Source organism: Oncorhynchus masou, chromosome 12 (assembly GCF_036934945.1).
Source record: "Oncorhynchus masou masou isolate Uvic2021 chromosome 12, UVic_Omas_1.1, whole genome shotgun sequence".
Classification (NCBI taxonomy): Eukaryota; Metazoa; Chordata; class Actinopteri; order Salmoniformes; family Salmonidae; genus Oncorhynchus; species Oncorhynchus masou.
This window is the reverse complement of record NC_088223.1, coordinates 4566024-4593047: the sequence shown is the minus strand read 5'-3', so window position 1 is coordinate 4593047 and position 27024 is coordinate 4566024. Positions and strand designations below refer to the sequence as shown.

Below are 27024 nucleotides of genomic sequence, written 5' to 3'. Positions count from 1 at the left end.
GTGCAGGTGCATTTATACGGAGACTTGATTACACACAGGTGGATTGTATTTATCATCATTAGTCATTTAGGTCAACATTGGATCATTCAGAGATCCTCACTGAACTTCTGGAGAGAGTTTGCTGCACTGAAAGTAAAGTGGCTGAATAATTTTGCACACCCAATTTTTCAGTTTTTCATTGTTAAAAAAGTTTGAAATATCCAATAAATGTCGTTCCACTTCATGATTGTGTACCACTTGTTGTTGATTCTTCACAAAAAAATACAGTTTTATATCTTTATGTTTGAAGCCTGAAATGTGGCAAAAGGTCGCAAAGTTCAAGGGGGCCGAATACTTTCGCAAGGCACAGTATGTCCAGTGTTTTAACAATGTACAAATGGTAAAGGACACAAGATAAAATAAACAAGCATAGATATGGGTTGTATTTACAATGGTGTGTGTTCTTCACTGGTTGCCCTTTTTTCGTGGCAACAGGTCACAAATCTTGCTTCTGTGATGGCACACTGTGGAATTTCACCCAGTAGATATGGGAGTTTTTCAAAATTGGATTTGTTTTCGAATTCTTTGTGGTTCTGTGTAATCTGAGGGAAATATGTCTCTCTAATATGGTCATACATTGGGCAGGAGGTTAGGAAGTGCAGCTCAGTTTCCACCTCATTTTGTGGGCAGTGAGCACATAGCCTGTCTTCTCTTGAGAGCCATGTCTGCCTACGGCGGCCTTTCTCAATAGCAATGCTATGCTCGCTGAGTCTGTACATAGTCAAAGCTTTCCTTAAGTTTGGGTCAGTCACAGTGGTCAGGTATTCTGCCGCTGTGTACTCTCTGTGTAGGGCCAAATAGCATTCTAGTTTGCTCTGTTTTTTTGTTAATTCTTTCCAATGTGTCAAGTAATTATCTTTTTGTTTTCTCATGATTTGGTTGGGTCTAATTGTGCTGCTGTCCTGGGGCTCTGTAGGGTGTGTTTGTGTTTGTGAACAGAGCCCCAGGACCAGCTTGCTTAGGGGACTCTTCTCCAGGTTCATCTCTCTGTAGGTGATGGCTTTGTTGTGGAAGGTTTGGGAATCTTTTCATTTTAGGTGGTTATAGAATTTAACTGCTCTTTTCTGGATATTGATAATTAGTGGGTATCGGCCTAATTCTGCTCTGCATGCATTATTTGGTGTCCTACGTTGTGAAGTCCTATTTTGTGAAGTCTCAATTTGGTGAGCGGACCCCAGACCTCACAACCATAAAGGGCAATGGGCTCTATGACTGATTCAAGTATGTTTAGCCAAATCCTAATTGGTATGTTGAAATTTATGTTCCTTTTGATGGCATAGAATGCCCTTCTTGCCTTGTCTCTCAGATCGTTCACAGCTTTGTGGAAGTTACCTGTGACACTGATGTTTAGGCCAAGGTATGTATAGTTTTTTGTGTGCTCTAGGGCAACAGATGGAATTTGTATTTGTGGTCCTGGTGACTGGACCTTTTTAGGAACACCATTATTTTGGTCTTACTGAGATTTACTGTCAGGGCCCAGGTCTGACAGAATCTGTGCATAAGATCTAGGTGCTGCTGTAGGCCCTCCTTGGTTGGTGACAGAAGCACCAGATCATCAGCAAACAGCAGACATTTGACTTCGGATTCTAGTAGGGTGAGGCCGGGTGCTGCAGACTTTTCTAGTGTCTGCGCCAATTCGTTGATATATATGTTGAAGAGGGTGGGGCTTAAGCTGCATCCCTGTCTAACCCCACAACCCTGTGTGAAGAAATTTGTGTGTTTTTTGCCAATTTTAACCTCACACTTGTTGTTTGTGTACATGGATTTTATAATGTTGTATGTTTTACCCCCAACACCACTTTCCATCAGTTTGTATAGCAGACCCTCATGCCAAATTGAGTCGAAGGCTTTTTTGAAATCAACAAAGCATGAGAAGACTTTGCCTTTGTTTTGGTTTGTTTGGTTGTTAATTAGGGTGTGCAGGGTGAATTCATGGTCTGTTGTACGGTAATTTGGTAAAAAGCCAATTTGACATTTGCTCAGTACATTGTTTTCATTGAGGAAGTGTACGAGTCTGCTGTTAATGAAATTGCAGAAGATTTTCCCAAGGTTACTGTTGACGCATATTCCACGGTAGTGTTTGGGGTCAAATTTGTCTCCACTTTTGTGGATTGGGGTGATCAGTCCTTGGTTTCAAATATTGGCGAAGATGCCAGAGCTAAGGATGATGTTAAAGAGTTTTAGTATAGCCAATTGGAATTTGTTGTCTGTATATTTGAACATTTCATTGAGGATACCATCAACACCACAGGCCTTTTTGGGTTGGAGGGTTTTTATTTTGTCCTGTAACTCTTTCAATGTAATTGGAGAATCCAGTGGATTCTGGTAGTCTTTAATAGTTGATTATAAGATCTGTATTTGATCATGTATATGTTTTTGCTCTTTATTCTTTGTTATAGAGCCAAAAAGATTGGAGAAGTGGTTTACCCATACATCTCAATTTTGGATGGATAATTCTTCGTGTTGTTGTTTGTTTAGTGTTTTCCAATTTTCCCAGAAGTGGTTAGAGTCTATGGATTCTTCAATTACATTGAGCTGATTTCTGACATGCTGTTCCTTCTTTTTCCGTAGTGTATTTCTGTATTGTTTTAGTGATTCACCATAGTGAAGGCGTAGACTCAGGTTTTCCGGGTCTCTATGTTTTTAGTTGGACAGGTTTCTCAATTTCTTTCTTAGATTTTTGCATTCTTCATCAAACCATTTGTCATTGTTGTTAATTTTCTTCAATTTTCTATTTGAGATTTTTAGGTTTGATAGGGAAGCTGAGAGGTCAAATATACTGTTAAAATGTTCTACTGCCAAGATTACACCTTCACTATTACAGTGGAACGTTTTACTCAGGAAATTTTCTAAAAGGGATTGAATTTGTTGTTGCCTAATTGTTTTTTGGTAGGTTTCCAAACTGCATTCCTTCCATCTATAGCATTTCTTAACTTCTTGAAACTCCCCATCCCGGATCCGGGATCGTGACTAAAGCCTCAGGCTCATTAGCATAACGCAACGTTAACGATTTCTGAAAATCGCAAATAAAATTAAAATAATGCGTTTGCTCTCAAGCTTAGCCTTTTCTTAACAACACTGTCATCTCAGATTTTCAAAATATGCTTTTGAACCATAGAAATTGACTAATTTGTGTAAGAGTATGCAAAGCTAGCATAGCATTTTGTGTAGCATGTAGCACGCAACATTTTCACAAAAACCAGATAACCAAATAAATAAAATCATTTACCTTTGAAGAGCTTCTGATGTTTTCAATGAGGAGAGTCTCAGTCACATACCAAATGCGCAGTGTTTCCTGAAAGCGTCTGTGTGTAGGAGAAATCGTTCCGTTTTCTACATTGCGTCTGGCTACCGAAACGAACCGAAATTGCAGTCACCTACAACGTGAAACTTTTTCCGGATTAACTACATAATATCGACCGAAACATGGCAAACGTTGTTTGGAATCAATCCTCAAGGTGTTTTTTCACATATCTCTTCATTGACATGCAGTTCGTGGAAGCTTGCTTTCCTCTCTGTGTCCCATGGAAAAATACTGGCAGGTGACTTTTGCGCACCAATTTCGGCGCAGGACACCGGGCGGACACGTGGTAAATGTGGTCTGTTATGGTCAATCTTCCAATGATCTGCCCACAAATACGTCACAATGCTGCAGACACCTTGGGGAAACGACAGAAAGGGCTGACTAATTCCTCTTGCGTTCACAGCCATATAAGGAGATCTTGAAAAACAGAGCCTCAAAAATCCTTGTCATTTCCTGGATGCCATCTCATCTTGGTTTTGCCTGAAGCTCACGTTTTAGGGCACGCACAGAGAAGATCTTTGTATTTCTGGACACGTCAGAGTGTTTTCTTTCGAACGGTAGCAATTATATGCATAGTCGAGCATCTTTTTGTGACAAAATATCTTGTTTAAAACGGGAACGTTTTTCATCCAAAAATGAAATTGCGCCCCCAGAGCATCAACAGGTTAATGTTACTCAGTTCCTTTGGCTTTGATGCCTCATGATTGAGTATTGCTCTGTTTAAGTAGACTGTGATTTTGCTGTGGTCTTATAGGGGTGTCAGTGGGCTGACTGTGAACGATCTGAGAGACTCTGGGTTGAGGTCAGTGATAAAGTAGTCTACAGTACTACTGCCAAGAGATGAGCTATAGGTGTACCTACCATAGGAGTCTCCTCGAAGCCTACCATTTACTATGTACATACCCAGCGTGCGACAGAGCTACAGGAGTTGTGACCTGTTTTTGTTGGTTATGTTGTCATAGTTGTGCCTAGGGGGGCATATGTGGGAGGGAATGCTGTCACCTCCAGGCAGGTGTTTGTCTCCCTGAGTGCTGAGGGTGTCAGGTTCTTGTCCAGTTCTGGCATTTTGGTCGCCACAGACTAGTACATGTCCCTGGGCCTGGAAATGATTGATTTCCCCCTCCAGGATGGAGAAGCTGTCTTCATTAATGTATGGGGATTCTAGTGGGGGTATATATGTAGCACACAGGAGGACATTTTTCTCTGTTAGGATAATTTCCTTTTGAATTTCTAGCCAAATGTAGAATGTTCCTGTTTTGATTAATTTAATGGAGTGAGTTAGGTCTGCCCTGTACCAAATTAGCATACCCCCTGAGTCCCTTCCCTGTTTCACACCTGGTAGTTTGGTGGATGGGACTACCAGCTCTCTGTAGCCTAGAGGGCATCCAGTGGGTCTGTCTCCTCTATACCAGGTTTCTTGCAGGATGACAATGTCTGTATTACCGATTTCTTTGGTGATGTCTGGGTTTCTGCTCTTTAGGCCAAAGGCAGATGACCTCAGGCCTTGGATATTCCAGGATGATATAATGAAGGCTTTTTGTTCGAGAGTGTCCAATGTTGTTGGTCGTGGTTTGGCCTCAGGCCAGTAAGTGTGAGCAGAGCCTGCTGAGCATCTGGTACATGCCATTGGCTTGGGCGGGTGTGACAGTGGGGGTTGGGACTGTTTCCCCGCTCACTACCTGAGCGTATGTGTTGCTTCCATGTTGAGGCCCTCTTTGCGGGGGTGGAGTGCATGGGGTGGGCGGGATTGGCATAGGTCTGATCTGAGGGGGCCTAAATGGGGTGTGGAAATGGTTGACGTGGGGGGGTGTTGATTGGTTGGGGTGGGGGTGTGGATGTGTCTGGGTGTGCTGTGGTCTGGATGTAATTCCTCTTGGCGTGGGTCCTCTATGTGTAGGTCCAGGGGGGGGTCCTGCAGGTCTGGGAGGGTGTCTCGCTGGTCTGGGTGGGGTGTCTATTGATCTTTTGCTCCTGTGTGAAGTGTTGGGGATACGTTTGAGAGCAATGTACTTTAGAGTTCGGCAAAGGTGGGCACTGCTGCCTTGTAGAGGTGGACCTGGTCATAGAGGCTGTTCAAGTCCAGGGTGGAGTGGTGGGCCAGGAAAACATTTGGTTTTGAGGCACAGTCACGGGAAATACTTGCGTTTACCCGCTGTATTGTGGCAGGGTGGAAGTCTTTTCGTGGTAGCAGGGTGGAGATAACCACCTGTGCGTTGGGGAAAGTAGAAGAAGCCTTTTCAATCACTCCCTTCAGTGCTGTGGCCACCCTTTCCTGCTGTGCTCTCAGGTCGTTTGTGCCTGTGTGTATTATTATGTGGCTGGGTGAGCCTAGTTGGTCCTCAGACAGAAGGTCGAGGGTGCGCTGGGTGTTTGGACACCAGAGTTTAGACACACTGTGTTTGGGAAAAAGTTTTTTTTATTCTATATATTTCCCATTTGAGTCCATAAGTAGTACAATCTGTGTCTTGTTTTTGTCCTCAGTGGGTGTGGGGGGTTGTCAGAAGGGCTATCAGGGTGGCTGACGGGGGGGTGCTCAGAGGGGGTGTGAGCCGCTGGGCTTGGGGTTCTTCATTTGTCTGTTCTGCTGTGATGTTGACTCTATGGTCAGGGTCTGGTGTGGACTGTTCTGCTGTGGTGTCGAGACTTTTGTCGGGTGCTGAGGTGGGCTATTCTGCTGGCTTCTCTGTGGGGGTGGCTACCTCTCTAGTGGGTTGTTCTCTGTCACACACCGTCCCCCTCAACCTCTCCTCCGTCCCCCTCAACCTCTCCTCCACCAGCAGTCTGATCCTCTCCTCGAGAGATCTAGTCTTTTCCTGATCCTGCTCTTTCTCCTGTTGAAGTTGTCTCACCACTGTCCAGAGTGCAGATATGTCTCTCTCCACCTCCAGCATTCCGGGTCTCTCCCTCTCTCTCTCTCTCTCTCCTTTGAGGCAGATGGGAACAGTCTCATGGTGAAACCCTTCCCTCTCTCTCTCTCTCTCTCTCTCTCTCTCTCTCTCTCTCTCTCTCTCTCTCTCTCTTCTCTGAGGCAGATGGGAACAGTCTCATGGTGAAACCCTTCCCTCTCTCTCCCTCTCTCCCTCTCTCTCTCTCTCTCTCTTCTCTGAGGCAGATGGGAACAGTCTCATGGTGAAACCCTTCCCTCTCTCTCTCCCTCTCTCTCTCTCTCTCTCTCTCTCTCTCTCTCTCTTCTCTGAGGCAGATGGGAACAGTCTCATGGTGAAACCCTTCCCTCTCTCTCTCCCTCTCTCTCTCTCTCTCCCTCTCTCTCTCTCTCTCCTTTGAGGCAGATGGGAACAGTCTCATGGTGAAACCCTTCCCTCTCTCTCTCTCTCTCTCTCTCTTCTCTGAGGCAGATGGGAACAGTCTCATGGTGAAACCCTTCCCTCTCTCTCCCTCTCTCTCTCTCCCTCTCTCTCTCTCCCTCTCTCTCTCTCTCTCTAATAATAATAATATATCCCATTTAGCAGACGCTTTTGTCCAAAGCGACTTACAAGTCGGCTGGGGCCACTACTTTTACATATGGGTGGTCCCAGCGGGAATCGAACCCACGACGCTTGGCGTTGCAAGCGCCATGCTCTACCGACTGAGCCACACAGGACTCTCTCTCTCTCTCTCTCTCTCTCTCTCTCTCTCTCTCTCTCTCTCTCTCTCTCTCTCTCTCTCTCTCTCTCTCTCTCTCTCTCTCTCTCTCTCTCTCTCTCTCTCTCTCTCTCTCTCTCTCTCTCTCTCTCTCTCTCTCTCTCTCTCTCTCTCTCTCTCTCCCTCCCTCTCTCTCTCTCCCTCTCGATCTCTCTCCCTCTCTCTCCTCTGAGGCAGATTCCCACATCAGTCAGAGGGAACCAATGGCTTTTAGCTCTTTTGAATTGGGTGATTAATCACTGTGTGTGCGTGCGCGCATGTGTGTGTGAAAATATAATAATATAATTGTAATTAAACCGCTATAGAACTATTCATTACATAATTAATCTCAAAGCTCTTTATACAACAATTTGTGTGTTTTTGTTTTCATGTGTCTGGTATTATGTAGGCAAATATGTAATTTGCTCACAAAATGTTGTTCAGCCTCCAAAAAGTTATCAAAGACTAGTGACTCAATACTGAAAGGCAAACTAAACTAAGTTAGTAAATACAGACTCTGTTTTGCATTATGTTTGTTTAGCAGTTAGTCAGTATTTCTGTGTTCCGTTCAGCCCTCGAGAACCACACACAGAGGCAATCAAAGGAGACAGAGATATGACTTGGGAATACTGGGAAGGATTTGGAAAAAAGGAGGAAGATAAACTAAAAATATAATCAGCTCACTGCTCGTAGGCAGACCTCCTGCTCCTTTCAATTCAATTCAATTCAAGGGGCTTTGTTGGCATGGGAAACATGTGTTAACATTGCCAAAGCAAGTAAGGTATATAATATATAAAGTGAAATAAGCAATAAAAATTAACAGTAGACATCACACATACAGAAGTTTTAAAACAATAAAGACATTACAAATGTCATATTATATATATATACAGTGTTTTTACAATGTGCAAATGGTAAAGGACACAAGATAAAATAAATAAGCATAGATATGTGTTGTATTTACAATGGTGCGTGTTCTTCACTGGTTGCCCTTTTCTCGTGGCAACAGGTCACAAATCTTGCTGCTCTGATGGCACACTGTGGAATTTCACCCAGTAGATATGGGAGTTTTTCAAAATTGGATTTTTTTCGAATTCTTTGTGGATCTGTGTAATCTGAGGGAAATATGTCTCTCTAATATGGTCATACATTGGGCAGGAGGTTAGGAAGTGCAGCTCAGTTTCCACCTCATTTTGTGGGCAGTGAGCTGTCTTCTCTTGAGAGCCATGTCTGCCTACGGCGGCCTTTCTCAATAGCAAGGCTATGCTCGCTGAGTCTGTACATAGTCAAATGAGAGAGGAGGAAGAGAGGAGGGAGACAGGAGGAAAGAGGAGGAGAGTGGAGAGAGAGGAGGAGAGAGGAGAGAGAAGAGCAGAGAGAGGGAGGGGAGGAGATGAGACAGAGGAGAGAGGGGAGGAAATGAGGAGGAAGAGAGGAGAGAGAAAGAGAGGAGAAAGTGAGGAGGAGACGGGAAAGGGAGGAAAAGAGGAGAAGGAGAGGAAACATTTGGTGATCACAAGAAGATGAAAATCGTTCCAAGCTTCCAATTTGCTTGTTCACCACCTGGGTAGTACCTGTGGAGGAGATCTAATGAACCACCTGGGTAGTACCTGTGGAGGAGGGGATCTAATGAACCACCTGGGTAGTACCTGTGGAGGAGGGGATCTAATGAACCACCTGGGTAGTACCTCTGGAGGAGATTTAATGAACCACCTGGGTAGTACCTGTGGAGGAGGGGATCTAATGAACCGCCTGGGTAGTACCTGTGGAGGAGGGGATCTAGTTAACCACCTGGGTAGTACCTCTGGAGGAGATTTAATGAACCACCTGGGTAGTACCTGTGGAGGAGGAGATCTTATTAACCACCTGGGTAGTACCTGTGGAGGAGATCTTATTAACCACCTGGGTAGTACCTGTGGAGGAGATCTTATTAACCACCTGGGTAGTACCTGTGGAGGAGATCTTATTAACCACCTGGGTAGTGTCTGTGGAGGAGATCTAATTCACCCCTCACCGATTTTATGAGGGGAAACCTCTGGACGGAGGAGAGGAAAGATACTAGGAGGGACAACCTGTGATGGAAGAGAGGAGAGGAGTGAAGGAAGGATTGAAGAAGAGAAGGAGATAGAAGTATATCAATGTTAGTAAACCCTGAATTATGTTAGGAGGAGTGAGGTATGAGATAACATCCTGCCATGTAAAGTATTAATTTATGTTCTTTTCAACACAATCTCACAATACATTTTTGCAAATATGTACAAAAAGTGTTTCAGCAGACTTCGTGTTTGTTTATTAGTTTGAAAATACACTTATTTCTATGAGACTTCATTCATAGGAAAACACATTTTTTGGGTGGAGCAATCTTCAGTACAACATTTTGGAAGTTATTGAAGCAATGCATTTTGGGCAATGGTGTTCTACATTGCCTTTTTTGTGTCCCACATTTTTTTATAGAAAACAAAAAACAAACAAACGTGTTAGCAGCCCAATATTGGGCTGTTATCCAGGTTGTCACCTAAACAATTACAATATAATAGTGGCCTTACGTTTTTTTTTAACAATTGTTTTATTAATACCTGTACTGTTTTCTATGATTGTTCTGCTTCTTACTTTGAGATTCTGTTGCTATGTCTGATGTCATGAGGGTTGCCAGCTTGAAGAAAAAAATCTGTTTTCCTTTTTTTTGTTGTGGTATCGATGAAGGCATTTGATTGGGGAATTGGGATACGTATTCGGAGAAATGAATGAATCCATAAATGTGGGGAAACAGAAGATCACTTCCAGCTCACGTCTCGTTCTGTGATCTAGTAGTGGGAAACATTCTGTTTTTCCACACGGTGTTGTGTGTAACTACATTGATATATCTAGTAACAATGGATAAGCAACAATGAGTGTGACAGATAGAACTAGTCCCTACAGGTGTGACCAAGACGTTAAAGCTCCCTGAAGCTGAATGGAAAGTGCTATGCCCTGATCAGTTATTCAGAGGAAAATCCTCTCTGACTGTCTAATTTACATAAGTTAACTTACAGGTGTGGACGCAAAACAAACACATTCTACACATTTACAAACGACCTATTTTTAAACTGTCATTACAACCACTATGTTCTTTTGTTTTACGGAAGCTTCTATATCTAATAACCTGACAATGATCCACATAATATGTAGCAAAAATTGAAATGGTGTTTTTACATTGATTAAAACCAGAGACCCAGAGCTGTAACATTGTATACCACACACTGCATTTGAGGAACAATGGGAAAGTAAATCTACTTGGATAGTTGATAAACTTGTAACTTCACTTTTGAGAAAATGGGCCTTGAATGAATAGGTACACCTACTGGAGAGCTCTTCTTTCTCTACACCCAGTCAGCATCGTTCACACCCTCTAAAGCTTTAGCCCCACCCATCTCATTAATGATTCACACGTGAGGCCCTAAACAACCAAACATTTCATGATTGAAGGCTGGTTTCTACTACGGGTGTGATCGTAATCTGCAGTGCCGTAGTGTGCTCAGGGCGTTCGTAATCTCAGAGCGTTGTCACATTGTACATTTGTAAATTCAGAGCATTTCATTCTCAAATCTTTCAGAGCGCATTTTACTCGCCCTTGCAAAGCTGATTAGGCTGTTTTCATGTTATCCAGAGTGTTGGTGACTGCAACTGTGCTGCTGGCAACTATTTAATTAAGCTTTTTTATCAATGTTTACTGACACCGGCCATATTCAACGGGTGTTGATTAAGCATTCGTAAATGTGTCAGTTATTCTGTGCCCTGGCACACTCAGACGAGAGTGCTCTGAATTCGGAGTAGACAGACAGAGCAAATTTACCAGCTATGTCTATCGACAGTTGTCGCAGAGACATCATAAATATGTTATTCAAATAGTTACTTGCATAGAGGAGTCTTTGTTTGGACATGGAGCTAGCTAGTTAAACAATTCATCATAATCCCAACTCATGACGTTACTACCCTGCATGAATCTGCAGGTAGCTAACCAACCAGGTTCAATGTTAGTAACGTTAGGCTATAGCTAGCAATGCAAATGTCTCTGAGATACGAATCACATTACTACACAGATCATACATGTAACTATAGCTAGCTAGCTAACGGTACACTTTAACTTGAACTGAAAACGACTTTCTGACTAAATTAGAAATGTGGAATATCTGAAAATGTAGCGAGTTAGACTCTCTTAACTGTATACATGGATGGACGCTTCTCCCTCTCTGTCACCGATGCCATGGTTGCCCTTCGTTTGAAGATGTAATCCAGAGAACAACCTTCTGTGTGTTCTCTTTTCGACTCCGTCTGCATATTTGCAATCAAACGTCAGAATTTTCTCCATCTTCTTAGCTATCATACTCTAATTGAACTGATTTGAAAACTCGTTCTTCCAGAAAATGGCAAATATACCGAAGGCTAAATGAAGCAGAAGTTTATGACTATTCAACCATGTTAATCATGACTGAGACATGAAGACTACAAACATTTAACCAGTTAAAGATAATGAATATATGACAACGAGATACAAATATTGTGTGTGTGTGTGTGTGTGTGTGTGTGTGTGTGTGTGTGTGTGTGTGTGTGTTATGGTGTGTATTATAATTTCCTATCAGAAAATGTGCGCCATTCCCCAAACAAATACCTGCATCGATACCATAAAAATAAATCTGGTAACCCTCACACAATGCGACATAGCCTTGTATAAAATTCATTATGAAAGAGATGGTATAATGAAGACCAAAATGTGGAGCCTTGTATTAAATGCATTATGATGAAAATAGTGTCATGTAGACGACATGAAATATGAAATGTGTTATGAAGAAAACACTGTCTACTGATGCCGACACGAAAAAAGTGCGGCAAAATCCCAAAGTTTTAGGTGATAACAAGCGTAGAAAACAGTATTGGCATTCATTTTATTTATGTATTTACTACGTAAGGCTACTATTATATTATAATTATTTAGGTGACAACCTGGTAGTTTAACAATATTGGTTTGCTAACACATTTTTGTTTATATATAAATACATGTGGACACCAAAAAAGGCCGTGTAGAACACCATTGCCCAAAATGCATTTCTCCAATGACTTTCAAAAGATTGTTCTGAAATGTTCCCCCCAAAAAATGTATTTTCTTCGAAATGAAGTCATCTTTTCAAAAACAGACGAAGTATGCTAAATACATTTTCTACATATTTGCACAAATTAAAGGTGAAATTGTAAAGTATTGCACAGGATGGATTCATGTTACTTACTGAGACAGCATCCTCCCATGTAAAGGATGGATTCATGTTACTTACTGAGACAGCATCCTCCCATGTAAAGGATGGATTCATGTTACTTACTGAGACAGCATCCTCCCATGTAAAGGATGGATTCATGTTATTTACTGAGACAGCATCCTCCCATGTAAAGGATGGATTCATGTTATTTACTGAGACAGCATCCTCCCATGTAAAGGATGGATTCATGTTATTTACTGAGACAGCATCCTCCCATGTAAAGGATGGATTCATGTTATTTATTGAGACAGCATCCTCCCATGTAAAGGATGGATTCATGTTATTTACTGAGACAGCATCCTCCCATGTAAAGGATGGATTCATGTTATTTATTGAGACAGCATCCTCCCATGTAAAGGATGGATTCATGTTATTTACTGAGACAGCATCCTCCCATGTAAAGGATGGATTCATGTTATTTACTGAGACAGCATCCTCCCATGTAAAGGATGGATTCATGTTACTTACTGAGACAGCATCCTCCCATGTAAAGGATGGATTCATGTTATTTATTGAGACAGCATCCTCCCATGTAAAGGATGGATTCATGTTATTTACTGAGACAGCATCCTCCTATGTAAAGGATGGATTCATGTTATTTATTGAGACAGCATCCTCCCATGTAAATGATGGATTCATGTTATTTACTGAGACAGCATCCTCCCATGTAAAGGATGGATTCATGTTATTTATTGAGACAGCATCCTCCCATGTAAAGGATGGATTCATGTTATTTACTGAGACAGCATCCTCCCATGTAAAGGAAGGATTCATGTTATTTACTGAGACAGCATCCTCCCATGTAAATGATGGATTCATGTTATTTATTGAGACAGCATCCTCCCATGTAAAGGATGGATTCATGTTATTTAGACACATTGATGTGTGATATCTGAGATGTGATTATGTCAGGATCTAGAGGCAGAGGATGTTTGAGGTGTCTAGGTGTTTGACTGCTGAAACAGAGAGGCAGAGGGATGTTTTTTATTTGTATTTATTTATTTCACCTTTATTTAACCAGGCAGGCCAGATGAGAACAAGTTCTTATTTACAACTGCGACCTGGCCAAGATAAAGCAAGGCAGTGCGACAAAAACAACAACACCGAGTTACATATGGGATAAACAAACATACAGTCAATAACACAATAGAAAAATCTGTATACAGTGTGTGCAAATGGAGTAAGGAGGTAAGGCAATAAATAAGCCAATAGTGGTGAAGTATTTACAAATTAGCAATTTACACTGGAGTGATAAATGTGCAAATAAGGATGTGCAAGTAGAGATACTGGTGTGCAAAAAAGAGCAGAAAAACAAAAACAAATATGGGGAAGAGGTAGATAGTTTGTTGGATGGGCTGTTTACAGATGGGCTGTGAACAGCTGCAGTCATCTGTGAGCTGCTCTGACAGCTGATGCTTTAAGCTAGTGAGGGAGAAATAAGTCTCCAGCTTCAGTGATTTTTGCAATTCGTTCCAGTCATTGACAGCAGTGAACTGGATGGAAAGGCGACCAAAGGTGGTGTTGGTTTTGGGGATGACCAGTGAAATATACCTGCTGGAGCGTGGGCTACAGGTGGGTGTTGCTATGGTGACCAGTGAGCTGAGATAAGGTGGGTCTTTCCTTGGCAAAGACTTATAGAGGACCTGGAGCCAGTGGGTCTGTTGATGAATATGTAGCAAGGACCAGCCAACGAGAGCATACAGGTCGCAGTGGTGGGTAGGCTATGGGGCTTTGGTGACAAAACGGATGGCACTGTGATAGACTGCATCCAATTTGCTGAGTAGAGTGTTGGAGGCTAATTTGTAAATGACATCTCCGAAGTCAAGGATTGGTAGGATAGTCAGTTTTACGAGGGTACGATTGGCAGCACGAGTGAAGGAGGCTTTATAGCGAAATAGGAGATTGGAGATGCTTAATGTGAATCTGGAAGGAATCTGTAAGGAGAGGAGGAGAGGAGAGTTTGCAGTCTAACCAGACACCTAGGTATTTATAGTTGTCCACATATTCTAAGTTTGAACCGTCCAGAGTAGTGATGCTAGGCGGGCAGGTGTTGAGGGAATTTTTATCAATGATGACTAATTGTGTATACATTTCAATCAGGACTGACTAATCAGAATACTATTATGTTACTGTATATGTACTAATCAGAATACTACATGTTACTGTATATATACTAATCAGAATACTATTATGTTACTGTATATGTACTAATCAGAATTCTATTATGTTGCTGTATATGTATGAGTTTTCTTTCTTGATCCCAGTACTGAATATAATGTGTGTGAATGTGGTCAAGAGTTAGAACAATGACTGTCTGTTCCTTGGTAGAAATGAAGGAACGATAACTTCAGACTGGCTAGAATGCTTATCTATAGAATAAGACCTTGACTCATAAATTATATGATCTTAATAGGGAGAGACGATGTGAGAACCTTACAGCCTTTGCACTGGAACGGAGATGGCACAGGTTGGTGCTGAAACTAATGACGTCATTTTCAGTTTATAACCTGTGGTAAACTGTATCATGTTCAGTATTCTCATGAATAAAGGCTGCTATTTGACTTTAAGATCTGTCGATCTCTATAAAATAAGGATCATACAAATTCTTATGAATTGACAGAATGTTTAATTTTAATTGGGAATTAACTTCTTGCGTCGAGCAATCCCTTATCCAGGAGCGTAATCATAGCCTCAAGCTCATTACCATAACGCAACGTTAACTATTAATGAAAATCGCAAATGAAATGAAATAAATATATTGGCTCACAAGCTTAGCATTTTGTTAACAACACGGTCATCTCAGATTTTCAAAATATGCTTTTCAACCATAGCTACACAAGCATTTGTGTAAGAGTATTGATAGCTAGCATAGCATTAAGCCTAGCATTCAGCAGGCAACATTTTCACAAAAACAAGAAAAGCATTCAAATAAAATCATTTACCTTTGAAGAACTTCGGATGTTTTCAATGAGGAGACTCTCAGTTAGATAGCAAATGTTCAGTTTTTCCAAAAAGATTATTTGTGTAGGAGAAATTGCTCCGTTTTGCTCATCACGTTAGGCTAAGAAAAAAAAAGAAAATTCAATCATTACAACGCCAAGCTTTTTTCCAAATTAACTCCATAATATTGACAGAAACATGGCAAACGTTGTTTAGAATCAATCCTCAAGGTGTTTATCACATATCTATTCAATGATAAATCATTCGTGGCAGTTGCCTTTCTCCTCTGAACCAAATGGAAAAGTGCACGCAGCTGGAGATTGCGCAATAATTTCGACAGAGGACACCTAGCGGACACCTGATAAATGTAGTCTCTTATGGTCAATCTTCCAATGATATGCCTACAAATACGTCACAATGCTGCAGACGCCTTGGGGAAACGACAGAAAGTGTAGGCTCATTCCTGGTGCATTCACAGCCATATAAGGAGACATTGGAACACAGCGCATTCAAAATCTGGGGCACTTCCTGTATGAAATTTCATTTTGGTTTCGCGTGTAGCATTAGTTCTGTGGCTCTCACAGACAATATCTTTGCAGTTTTGGAAACGTCAGAGTGTTTTCTTTCCAACGCTGTCAATTATATGCATAGTCGAGCATCTTTTAGTGACAAAATATCTTGTTTAAAATGGGAAAAAAAAATTATCCAAAAATTAAAAGAGCGCCCCCTATATTGAAGAAGTTAAAACAGAGGAATTAAATTCCTGCAACAGCAGGTGCAGGCAGCAATCGGTTGAAGAGCCTGCATTTAGTTTTACTAGCATTTAAGAGCAGTTGAAGGCCACGGAAGGAGTGTTGTATGGCATTGAAGCTCGTCTGGAGGTTAGTTACCACAGTGTCCAAGGAGTGGCCAGATGTTTACAGAATGGTGTCGTCTGCATAGAGGTGGATCAAAGAATCACCAGCAGCGAGAGCGACATCATTTATGTATACAGAAAAGAGAGTCGGCCCGAGAATTGAACCCTGTGGCACCGTCATAGAGACTGCCAGAGGTCCGGACAACAGGCCCTCTGATTTGACACACTGAACTCTATCTGAGAATTAGTGGCTGAGGTGCACCCATGACCAGCTCTGAAACCAGATTGCATAGCGGAGAAAGTGCGGTGGAATTCGAAATGTTCGGTAATCTGTTTGTTCACTTGGCTTTAGAAAGGACAGACTTTAGAAAGGCAGGGCAGGATGGATATAGGTCAGTAACAGTTTGGGTCTTGAGTTACTCCCCCTTTGAAGAGCGTGATGACCTTGCCCGCTTTCCAATCTTTAGGAATCTCAGATGATAAAAAAAGAGAGGTTGAATTAGTAATAGGGGTTGCAACAATTGTGGCGGACAATTTTAGGAAGACAGGGTCCAGATTGTCTATCCCAGCTGTTTTCTAGGGATCCAGATTTTGCAGCTCTTTCAGAACATCAGCTGTCTGGATTTGAGTGAAAGAGAAGCGGGGGGGGGGGGGCTTGGGCAAGTTGCAGCGGGGGTGCATTTTGGCCAGGGTTGGAGTAACCAGGTGGAAAGCATGGCCAGCCGTAGAGAAATGCTTATTCAAATTCTCGATAATCATGGATTTATCAGTCAGTGGTGACAGTGTTTTCTAGTCTCAGTGCCGTGGGCAGCTTGGAGGAGGTGCTCTTATTCTCCATGGACTTTACAGTGTCTCAAAACCTTGAGAGGCAGGGGGGGATGTCTGAGGTGTCTAGGTGTTTGACTGCTGAAACAGAGATTCAGGGGGATGTCTGAAGTTTCTAGGTGTTTGACTGCTGAAACAGTCAATTATATTTTTCCTGAAGAGGTTTGATGTAAAGACGTTCTTATATAACTCACACACACACACACAAACACACACACGCGCTCCCCCTCCAACTCAGAGCTCCAAGGTGGGTCTTGGCTGTTGCCTTGGCAACATGGAGAGTAAAGTGGTAGAGAAGAAGAGCAGAGAGGAGGAGAAGAGGAGGAGAGGAGGGGGAAAGGAGAAGAAGAGGAAAGGAGGAGAGGAAGAAATGAGGAGAGGAGGAGAGGAGGAAAGGAGAGGAGGAGGAGGGAAAGGAGGAGAAGAGGAGGAGAAGATGAGAGGAGGAGAGGAGGAATAGAGGAGAGGTGTAAGATAGTGGGAAAGGAGGTGAGGAGGAGGAGAAGAAGGAGAGGGAGGGAGGAGAAGAGGCTTTGTGGTTATCGTTTAAAGTCAAGTATGACAACAGACTGTTAATGGCTTATGCTAGTACCGGTATTCAACGGTGTTTCCATAAGTGACATGCTTGCCCAAAAAGGTAGAATGTGTTGGGGGAGGCACAGGTGGTCCTCGTAACGCCTTAGCCCACTGATGTAGGGAGAGGTGGGTCACCAGTGGTAGAGCAGCCACAATAGGAGGTAAATGACTTCCTGGACCAGACTTTTGGGAATTCGGTCAAATTGGCAGATTTTTGTTTGAAAAGTTTGTGAGGTCAGCTGAGATCAGAGATGGTGAGGTTAGACCAGTTGTATCTATCTGAGCTCTACTGTAGTAGGGTTGGAAGGTTAGACCTGTTGTATCTATCTGAGCTCTAATTTAGTAGGGTGGGAAGGTTAGACCAGTTGTATCTATCTGAGCTCTACTGTAGTAGGGTGGGAAGGTTAGACCAGTTGTATCTATCTGAGCTCTACTGTAGTAGGGTGGGAAGGTTAGACCAGTTGTATCTATCTGAGCTCTACTGTAGTAGGGTCGGAAGGTTAGACCAGTTGTATCTATCTGAGCTCTACTGTAGTAGGGTGGGAAGGTTAGCCTCTTACATCTATGGGGGCGCTATTTCATTTTTGGATGAAAAACGTTCCCGTTTTAAACAAGATATTTTGTCACAAAAAGATGCTCGACTATGCATATAATTGATAGCATTCGAAAGAAAACACTCTGACGTGTCCAGAAATACCAAGATATTCTCTGTGCGTGCCCTAGAACGTGAGCTTCAGGCAAAACCAAGATGAGATGGCATCCAGGAAATGACAAGGATTTTTGAGGCTCTGTTTTCCATTGTCTCCTTATATGGCTGTGATCGCGAGAGGAATGAGCCTGCCCTTTCTGTCGTTTCCCCAAGGTGTCTGCAGCATTGTGACGTATTTGTAGGCAGATCATTGGAAGATTGACCATAAGAGACCACATTTACCAGGTGTCCGCCCGGTGTCCTGCGCCGAAATTGGTCCGCAAAAGTCACCTGCCAGTATTTTTCCATGCGATACAGTGAGGAAAGCAAGCTTCCACGAACTGCATATCAATGAAGAGATATGTGAAAAAACACCTTGAGGATTGATTCCAAACAACGTTTGCCATGTTTCGGTCGATATTATGTAGTTAATCCGGAAAAAGTTTTACGTTGTAGGTGACTGAATTTTCGGTTCGTTTCGGTAGCCAGACGCAATGTAGAAAACGGAACGATTTCTCCTACACACAGACGCTTTCAGGAAAAACTGCGCATTTGGTATGTAACTGAGAGTCTCCTCATTGAAAACATCAGAAGCTCTTCAAAGGTAAATGATTTTATTTATTTGGTTATCTGGTTTTTGTGAAAATGTTGCGTGCTAAATGCTACTCAAAATGCTATGCTAGCTTTGCATACTCTTACACAAATTAGTCAATTTCTATGGTTCAAAAGCATATTTTGAAAATCTGAGATGACAGTGTTGTTAAGAAAAGGCTAAGCTTGAGAGCAGACGCATTATTTTCATTTTATTTGCGATTTTCAGAAATCGTTAACGTTGCGTTATGCTAATGAGCCTGAGGCTTTAGTCACAAACCCGGATCCGGGATGGGGAGTTTCAAGAAGTTAGACCAGTTGTATATATCTGAGCTCTACTGTAGTAGGGTGGGAAGGTTAGACCAGTTGTATCTACCTGAGCTCTACTGTAGTAGTGTGGGAAGGTTAGACCAGTTGTATCTATCTGAGCTCTACTGTAGTAGGGTTGGAAGGTTAGACCAGTTGAGTATGAAGAAGCGCTCTCACTTGAGGAAATGTGTTACTGCTGTCTCGACAACAAAAAGGTAGTGGGAAACGTGGTTCAGAGAAAATTAAAACCGTGACGATGATCATCCCTCATGGGGTGTTTTTTCTCTCTCTTCGTCTGGTTTCTCTGTGGTTTCTTCTGGTTTTCTTTTCTCTTTTCTACATGGAGGTACTAAAGGTAGATTATCTCAATACTAATGGGGGAAGGAACAGGAATAAGAGGGCTTATGTGATCAAGAGGGGTGTATGGTTTTAGGGGGTGACTGGAACTGTACAGTGGATTTTACTGATGGTCGCACCGCTGAAGAACCTCACCTGCAGTCAGCCACTTGCCTGTCTGGTCTATGAACTGAGTTTGAGCTTTCTGATGTGTGGAGAGTAAGGAATGCAAAAGTTAGGCAGTACACATGGTTAAAGGTTAATGAAGGTGGTGTCGGTGCAGCAAGGTTAGACAGGTTGTATGTATCTGATCACTACTGTAGTAGGGTGGGAAGGTTAGACAGGTTGTATGTATCTGATCACTACTGTTGTAGGGTGGGAAGGTTAGACAGGTTGTATGTATCTGATCACTACTGTAGTAGGGTGGGAAGGTTAGACAGGTTGTATGTATCTGATCACTACTGTAGTAGGGTGGGAAGGTTAGACAGGTTGTATGTATCTGAGCTCTACTGTAGTAGGGTGGGAAGGTTAGACAGGTTGTATGTATCTGAACACTACTGTAGTAGGGTGGGAAGGTTAGACAGGTTGTATGTATCTGAGCTCTACTGTAGTAGGGTGGGAAGGTTAGACAGGTTGTATGTATCTGATCACTACTGTAGTAGGGTGGGAAGGTTAGACAGGTTGTATGTATCTGAACACTACTGTAGCCGGGTTGGAAGGTTAGACAGGTTGTATGTATCTGATCACTACTGTAGTAGGGTGGGAAGGTTAGACAGGTTGTATGTATCTGATCACTACTGTAGTAGGGTGGGAAGGTTAGACAGGTTGTATGTATCTGAGCACTACTGTAGTAGGGTTGGAAGGTTAGACAGGTTGTATGTATCTGAGCACCATTGTAGTAGGGTTGAAAGGTTGGACAGGTTGTATGTATCTGATCACCATTGTAGTAGGGTTGGAAGGTGTGACATAACTCCTGTGGGTTACTCTGATCACCATATCATTATTGTTGATATTCACTTGCTCTGTCCACGAAGGTCATGACCTTATTGGTATTTTAATGTTTAGTTATTACATGATGCCAAGTTTTGTTAAAAGTTTTCAAAAAACAGAAAGGTTATTTGAGTCCTCGAGTCAATGGTGGGAGGTTGGGAAGGCCCAAATATGTGTGTTTTGTCAACAGTATACTGCTCTGTCTCATATTGAAGTTAAAGAGACTATCAAGGCCCTTGAACAGGACATCAAATCTATTGAAATAAAATTGCTCACTCAGAATGACCCCGGACTAGTCATGAACTTACAGAATAAGAGATATGAACTGAGGTTGTTTCTACATGAAAGAGTGAAGGGTGCCTTGATTAGGTTTAGCTTTGCCAACGTTGAAGGATATGGATGAGTAGGTTTAGCTTTGCCACGCTGAAGGATATGGATGAGTAGGTTTAGCTTTGCCACGCTGAAGGATATGGATGAGTAGGTTTAGCTTTGCCACGCTGAAGGATATGGATGAGTAGGTTTAGCTTTGCCACGCTGAAGGATATGGATGAGTAGGTTTAGCTTTGCCACGCTGAAGGATATGGATGAGTGGGTTTAGCTTTGCCACGCTGAAGGATATGGATGAGTATGTTTAGCTTTGCCACGCTTAAGGATATGGATGAGTAGGTTTAGCTTTGCCACGCTGAAGGATATGGATGAGTAGGTTTAGCTTTGCCACGCTGAAGGATATGGATGAGTAGGTTTAGCTTTGCCACGCTGAAGGATATGGATGAGTAGGTTTAGCTTTGCCACGCTGAAGGATATGGATGCTTCTAGCTTATGTTTTATTTTTATTAACCACTAGGACAGTCGACATTATAACGCAAACAGATGGTCTGCCTTCGTCTCCCTGGTGGGAATGTGACCACCAATGACGGTGAGATGCGCCAACAACGCCGTGGATTTCTACTCTGCCCTCTACAAGGCGGAGGATTGTGAATCTCTGTGTGCTGAACAGTCGTTACACAGTCTGTCTCAATTGGGCCCTGAGCAGAGAACTGCTTTGGACTTTGACATTACTCTGCGGGAGCTGCAGCTCTCATCAGGCCGAGGCTCTGGCATCGATGGCTTACCGTCTGAGTTCTATAAGCATTTATGGGGGTCTATTGGGGAGGATTTTTATGAAGTGGTCGTCAAATCTTTTAATGAGGGATCTCTTCCTGTATCCTGTCAATGTGCTGTGCTTTCATTGTTGCCAAAAAAGGGAGATTTGGCTCTTTTAAAAAACTTGTGACCTGTTGCATTGCTGTGTGCAAAATATAAAATGATATCTAAGTGTCTCTCAAACAGGTTGAAAGAATATCTGGGGCTGTTGGTCCACAAGGACCAGTCTTACTGTGTACCTGACCGCTCTATAGTAGATGTTTCTAATAAGATATGTTTTAGACATTTGTAAACTGTCTTATGTGAATTTTGGTTTACTTTCTTTGGATCAGGAGAAGGCTTTTGACCGTGTGGACCACCAGTACTTGTTTAAACAATGAAAGCTTTTGGGTTTGGGGAGGGTTTTTGTCTTGGATGAGTTTACTGTATACTGGGGCCTCATGTATGGTGAAGGTGGGGGGTGGGTTGAGCTGCCCCATTAACGTCCAAAGGGGCATCATGCAGGGATGCCCAATTTCAGGACAGTTATATTGTCTGCCAATTTAACCAATGCTTTGTTTTCTAAGAGCGAGGTTTATTGGTTTCTCTGTGCCAGAGGTTATGAAGGGTCCCGCAATAGCACTGTCTGCCTATGCAGATGACGTGACAGTTTTTATTACAGGGGGTGAGGATGTTAAGGTTCTCTCAAACACTTTCAAGGTGTATGAGGGGGCCTCCTCAGCTGGAGTCAATTGGGAAATGAGTGTATCGCTTTGGGCAGGTCAGCTTCAGACGGGGTCCGCTAAACGGTTACCAGGGGGGCTTCAAAGGGGGTCCGCTCCACGGTTACCAGGGGGGCTTCAGATGGGGTCCGCTAAACGGTTACCAGGGGGGTTTCAAAGGGGGTCCGCTCCACGGTTACCAGGGGGGCTTCAGATGGGGTCCGCTAAACGGTTACCAGGGGGGCTTCAAAGGGGGTCCGCTCCACGGTTACCAGGGGGGCTTCAGACGGGGTCCGCTAAACGGTTACCAGGGGGGCTAAAATAAAAATAAAATAAAAAATAAAATGTATCATACTAGAGGACGACAGAAATTATTTTATTTCGGTGTAGATGAGGGAAGGGCAGGTTAAGATATAAACATGACAGCCAGACAAGCCAGTGTATGAATCAAACAGATTTGCTTATGAATGGAGAGGAAATTAGCTGATTTTTGTGATCTGTAAGGGAAGTAACATTAATGTGTCAAGCAGATTAGTTAACTCCTGAAGCTCTCAACCTCAACACTAGATGAGAAGAGTTCCTCTGTCCAGTGTCTGTGTTCTTTTGCCCATCTTAATCTTTTCTTTTAATGGCCAGTCTGAGATATGGCGCTTTCTTTGCAACTCTGCCTTGAAAGCCAGCATCCCGGAGTCACCTCTTCACTGTTGACGTTGAGACTGATGTTTGGCGGGTGCTATTTAATAAAGCTGCCAGTTGAGACTGAAATTTAAAAATGTATAAACCCATAACTAGAGACTCAACGAATAGGGTACAACAAAGGGCTGCTGTTTTTATTCAGCACTGTCAACACTAAAGTGTTGAACATCCTCCATACTTTCACTCACACTACAACCAGCACTGTAGCTGCACTGAATGACTAAAGCAAAGTGTTCCAATAAGCTTGCTTTGTTATTTTTAGCTGTTTGTCTCATTTTTAATATCGAGGAATGTTTCACTTTCCCTGGTAATAGGAGTAACAACATGAATTGGGGAATGAGGTAGAAATAATGCAGTCCGCCATCCGCTGGAATACTGTATCCCCTTTTCTCTGAGAGGCAGCCTCACCAAAGCTCCTTCCCTCCCCTCCGACTGACCATCAGATGCAGGGCATCAGTCCAGTAAAATATATGTATACAGTGGGGCAAATAAGTATTTAGTCAGCCACCAATTGTGCAAGTTCTCCCACTTAAAAAGATGAGGCCTGTAATTTTCATCATAGGTACACTTCAACTAACTATGCCACTTTGTTTACATACTCATCTCATATGTATATACTGTACTCGATACCATCTACTGTATCTTGCCTATGCTGCTCTGTACCATCACTCATTCATATATCCTTATGTACACATGCTTTATCCCCTTACACTGTGTATAAGACAGTAGTTTAGGAATTGTTAGTTAGATTACTTGTTGGTTATTACTGCATTGTCGGAACTAGAAGCACAAGCATTTCGCTACACTCGCATTAACATCTGCTAACCATGTGTATGTGACAAATAAAATTTGATTTGATTTGATTTGATTTGACTATGACAGACAAAATGAGGGGAAAAAAATCTTGAAAATCACATTGTAGGATTTTTATGAATTTGATTTATTTCCCAGTGGTAAGCTACCAATGGTATATATTAACCTTGGATTGCAATTGCTATGTATTGGCCATTGAGAGACTTTGAAGCCACCTGTCGGAAATATTGGCACTACCCAGTAGGAGCAGTTCTCCATAGGAATGAGTGGAATTCAAAGGACAAAATTGTGTATTTAATTACTTTGTTGTTGTAGTGGGGACAGTAATATTAATCATCTCTAAAAATCATACTTGAAAGAAAATGTTTTTATACATTTGTTCATTTTATTTGTATGTTTATCGCACATAATATAATTTTAAAGTATGCATTAAGGCACTGTAATAGAATAATGTGGCAAAAACAAATGTAGACATTAACACATGCATTTCTATATCTTCCGAAATAATTTTTACAATTATTATTTGACCTTGCTGGTCATCTATGAATGTTTGAACATCCTGGCCATGTACTGTTATAATCTCAACACGACACAGCCAGAAGAGGGCTGGCCACCCCTCATAGCCTGGTTTCTTCCTAGTTTCCTGCCTTCCTAGGGAGTTTTTTCTAGCCACCGTGCTTCTACATCTGCATTGCTTGCTGTTTGGGGTTTTAGGATGGGTTTCTGTACAGCACTTTGTGACATCGGCTGATGTAAAAAGGGCTTTATAAATACATTTGATTGATTGATTGATTGTTTCAAAGGGGGTCCGCTCCACAGTTACCAGGGGGGCTTCAGACGGGGTCCACTCCAAGGTTACCAGGGGGGCTTCAGACGGGGTCCGCTCCACGGTTACCAGGGGGGCTTCAGACGGGGTCCGCTCCACGGTTACCAGGGGGCTTCAGACGGGGTCCACTCCATGGTTACCAGGGGGGCTTCAGATAGGGTCCGCTCCACGGTTACCAGGGGGGCTTCAGATAGGGTCCGCTCCACGGTTACCAGGGGGGCTTCAGACGGGGTCCGCTCCAAGGTTACCAGGGGGGCTTCAGATAGGGTCCGCTCCACGGTTACCAGGTGGGCTTCAGATAGGGTCCGCTCCACGGTTACCAGGGGGGCTTCAGACGGGGTCCGCTCCAAGGTTACCAGGGGGGCTTCAGATGGGGTCCGCTCCATGGTTACCAGGGGGGCTTCACATGGGGTCCGCTCCATGGTTACCAGGGGAGCTTCAGACGGGGTCCACTCCAAGGTTACCAGGGGGCTTCAGATGGGGTCCGCTCCATGGTTACCAGGGGAGCTTCAGACGGGGTCCGATCCACGGTTACCAGGGGGCTTCAGATGGGGTCCGCTCCATGGTTACCAGGGGAGCTTCAGACGGGGTCCGCTCCGTGGTTACCAGGGGGGCTTCAGATGGGGTCCACTCCACGGTTACCAGGGGGCTTCAGATGGGGTCCGCTCCATGGTTACCAGGGGAGCTTCACATGTAATGAAGACTTTTTTGTCTTTTCTTGGTTCCATGTCTTTCAAAACAATTAATGGAAGGCTGTTGTGGAGAAGCTGTGTGCCAGGTTGTCTGGGTGGAAATGGGTGCTACCCCAGCTGTCTTATAGGGGAAGGGTGCAGGTAGCCAATAATCGAGCTGCTTCTACCCTGTGGCACAGACTAATGATTTTACAGGATCATTCGAGAGCTTCAGAGGACCCTTGTTAATTCCTCCCGGTCTGGACAACACTGGATTAAAGCTTTAGCCCTGGACATTTCTTCCAGGATCATGGCTTTCCGGCTTCAAGCCACCCGGAAACTGTTGTACAGTGATGGTTCTAGCTTGGTGGATACAGCATACACGTTGGTGGGCTGTTTAGACATAACACATTTTCCTCTAAAAGCTAAAGTGGGTTGATTTGTCTGCCCTGACTCCATTTTTATGAGTCTGTTACGTAGGCTTGGAGAGTTTCTGTCATGTCCCGTAAAGCTGGCCAACCCCCCCCTCTCTCCCCTGGTTTCTGTTTATGCTATAATGTTCTCTTTTCTCCAGCTCTTTTTCTTCTCTCACTCCTTTCCCTCTTCCATTATACCCTCAATATCCCAAGGTCCCATTCACTCATCCATTATACCCCTTAGTATTCTCAAGGTGTCTCCATCTCTCCCAGCATACCCCTCAGTATTCCCAGGTGACTCCATCTCTGCCAGTGTACTCCTCAGTATTCCCAGGTGTCTCCATCTCTCCCAGTGTACCCCTTAGTATTCCCAGGTGTCTCCATCTCTCCCAGTGTACCCCTCAGTATTCCCAGGTGTCTCCATCTCTCCCAGTGTACTCCTCAGTATTCCCAGGTGTCTCCATCTCTCCCAGAGTACCCCTCAGGATTCCCAGGTGTCTCCATCTCTCCCAGCTAAATCCTCAGTATGCCCAGGTGTCTCCATCTCTCCCAGTGTACCCCTTAGTGTTCCCAGGTGTCTCCATCTCTCCCAGTGTACACCTCAGTATTCCCGGGTGTCTCCATCTCTCCCACTCCCAACGTATTAATCAGTATGCCCAGGTGTCTCCATCTCTCCCAGCTAAATCCTCAGTATGCCCAGGTGTCTCCATCTCTCCCAGTGTACCCCTTAGTGTTCCCAGGTGTCTCCATCTCTCCCAGTGTACACCTCAGTATTCCCGGGTGTCTCCATCTCTCCCACTCCCAACGTATTAATCAGTATGCCCAGGTGTCTCCATCTCTCCCAGTGTACCCCTCAGTATTCCCAGGTGTCTCCCTCTATCCCAGCTAAATCCTTAGTATTCCCAGGTGTCTCCATCTCTCCCAGTGGACTCCACAGTATTCCCAGCCAGGTGTCTCCATCTCTCCCAGTGTACTCCTCAGTATTCCCAGGTGTCTCCATCTCTCCCAGTGTACCCCTCAGTAATCCCAGGTGTCTCCATCTCTCCCAGCGTTCTCCTCAGTAATCCCAGGTGTCTCCATCTCTCCCAGCGTACTCCTCTGTATTCCCAGGTGTCTCCATCTCTCCCAGCGTACTCCTCTGTATTCCCAGGTGTCTCCATCTCTCCCAGCATTCTCCTCAGTATTCCCAGGTGTCTCCATCTCTCCCAGCTTACTCCTCTGTATTCCCAGGTGTCTCCATCTCTCCCAGCGTACTCCTCTGTATTCCCAGGTGTCTCCATCTCTCCCAGCATTCTCCTCAGTATTCCCAGGTGTCTCCATCTCTCCCAGCATTCTCCTCAGTAATCCAAGGTGTCTCCATCTCTCCCAGCGTACCCCTCAGTATTCCCAGGTGTC

The 27024-nt window shown here is 43.4% G+C and overlaps 1 protein-coding gene across 1 annotated transcript in view; it reads left to right on the top strand.

The window, feature by feature from the left end:
- LOC135549478 (CUB and sushi domain-containing protein 1-like) overlaps nt 1–27024 on the top strand; it is a 1027892-nt gene that overhangs the window by 246827 nt on the left and 754041 nt on the right.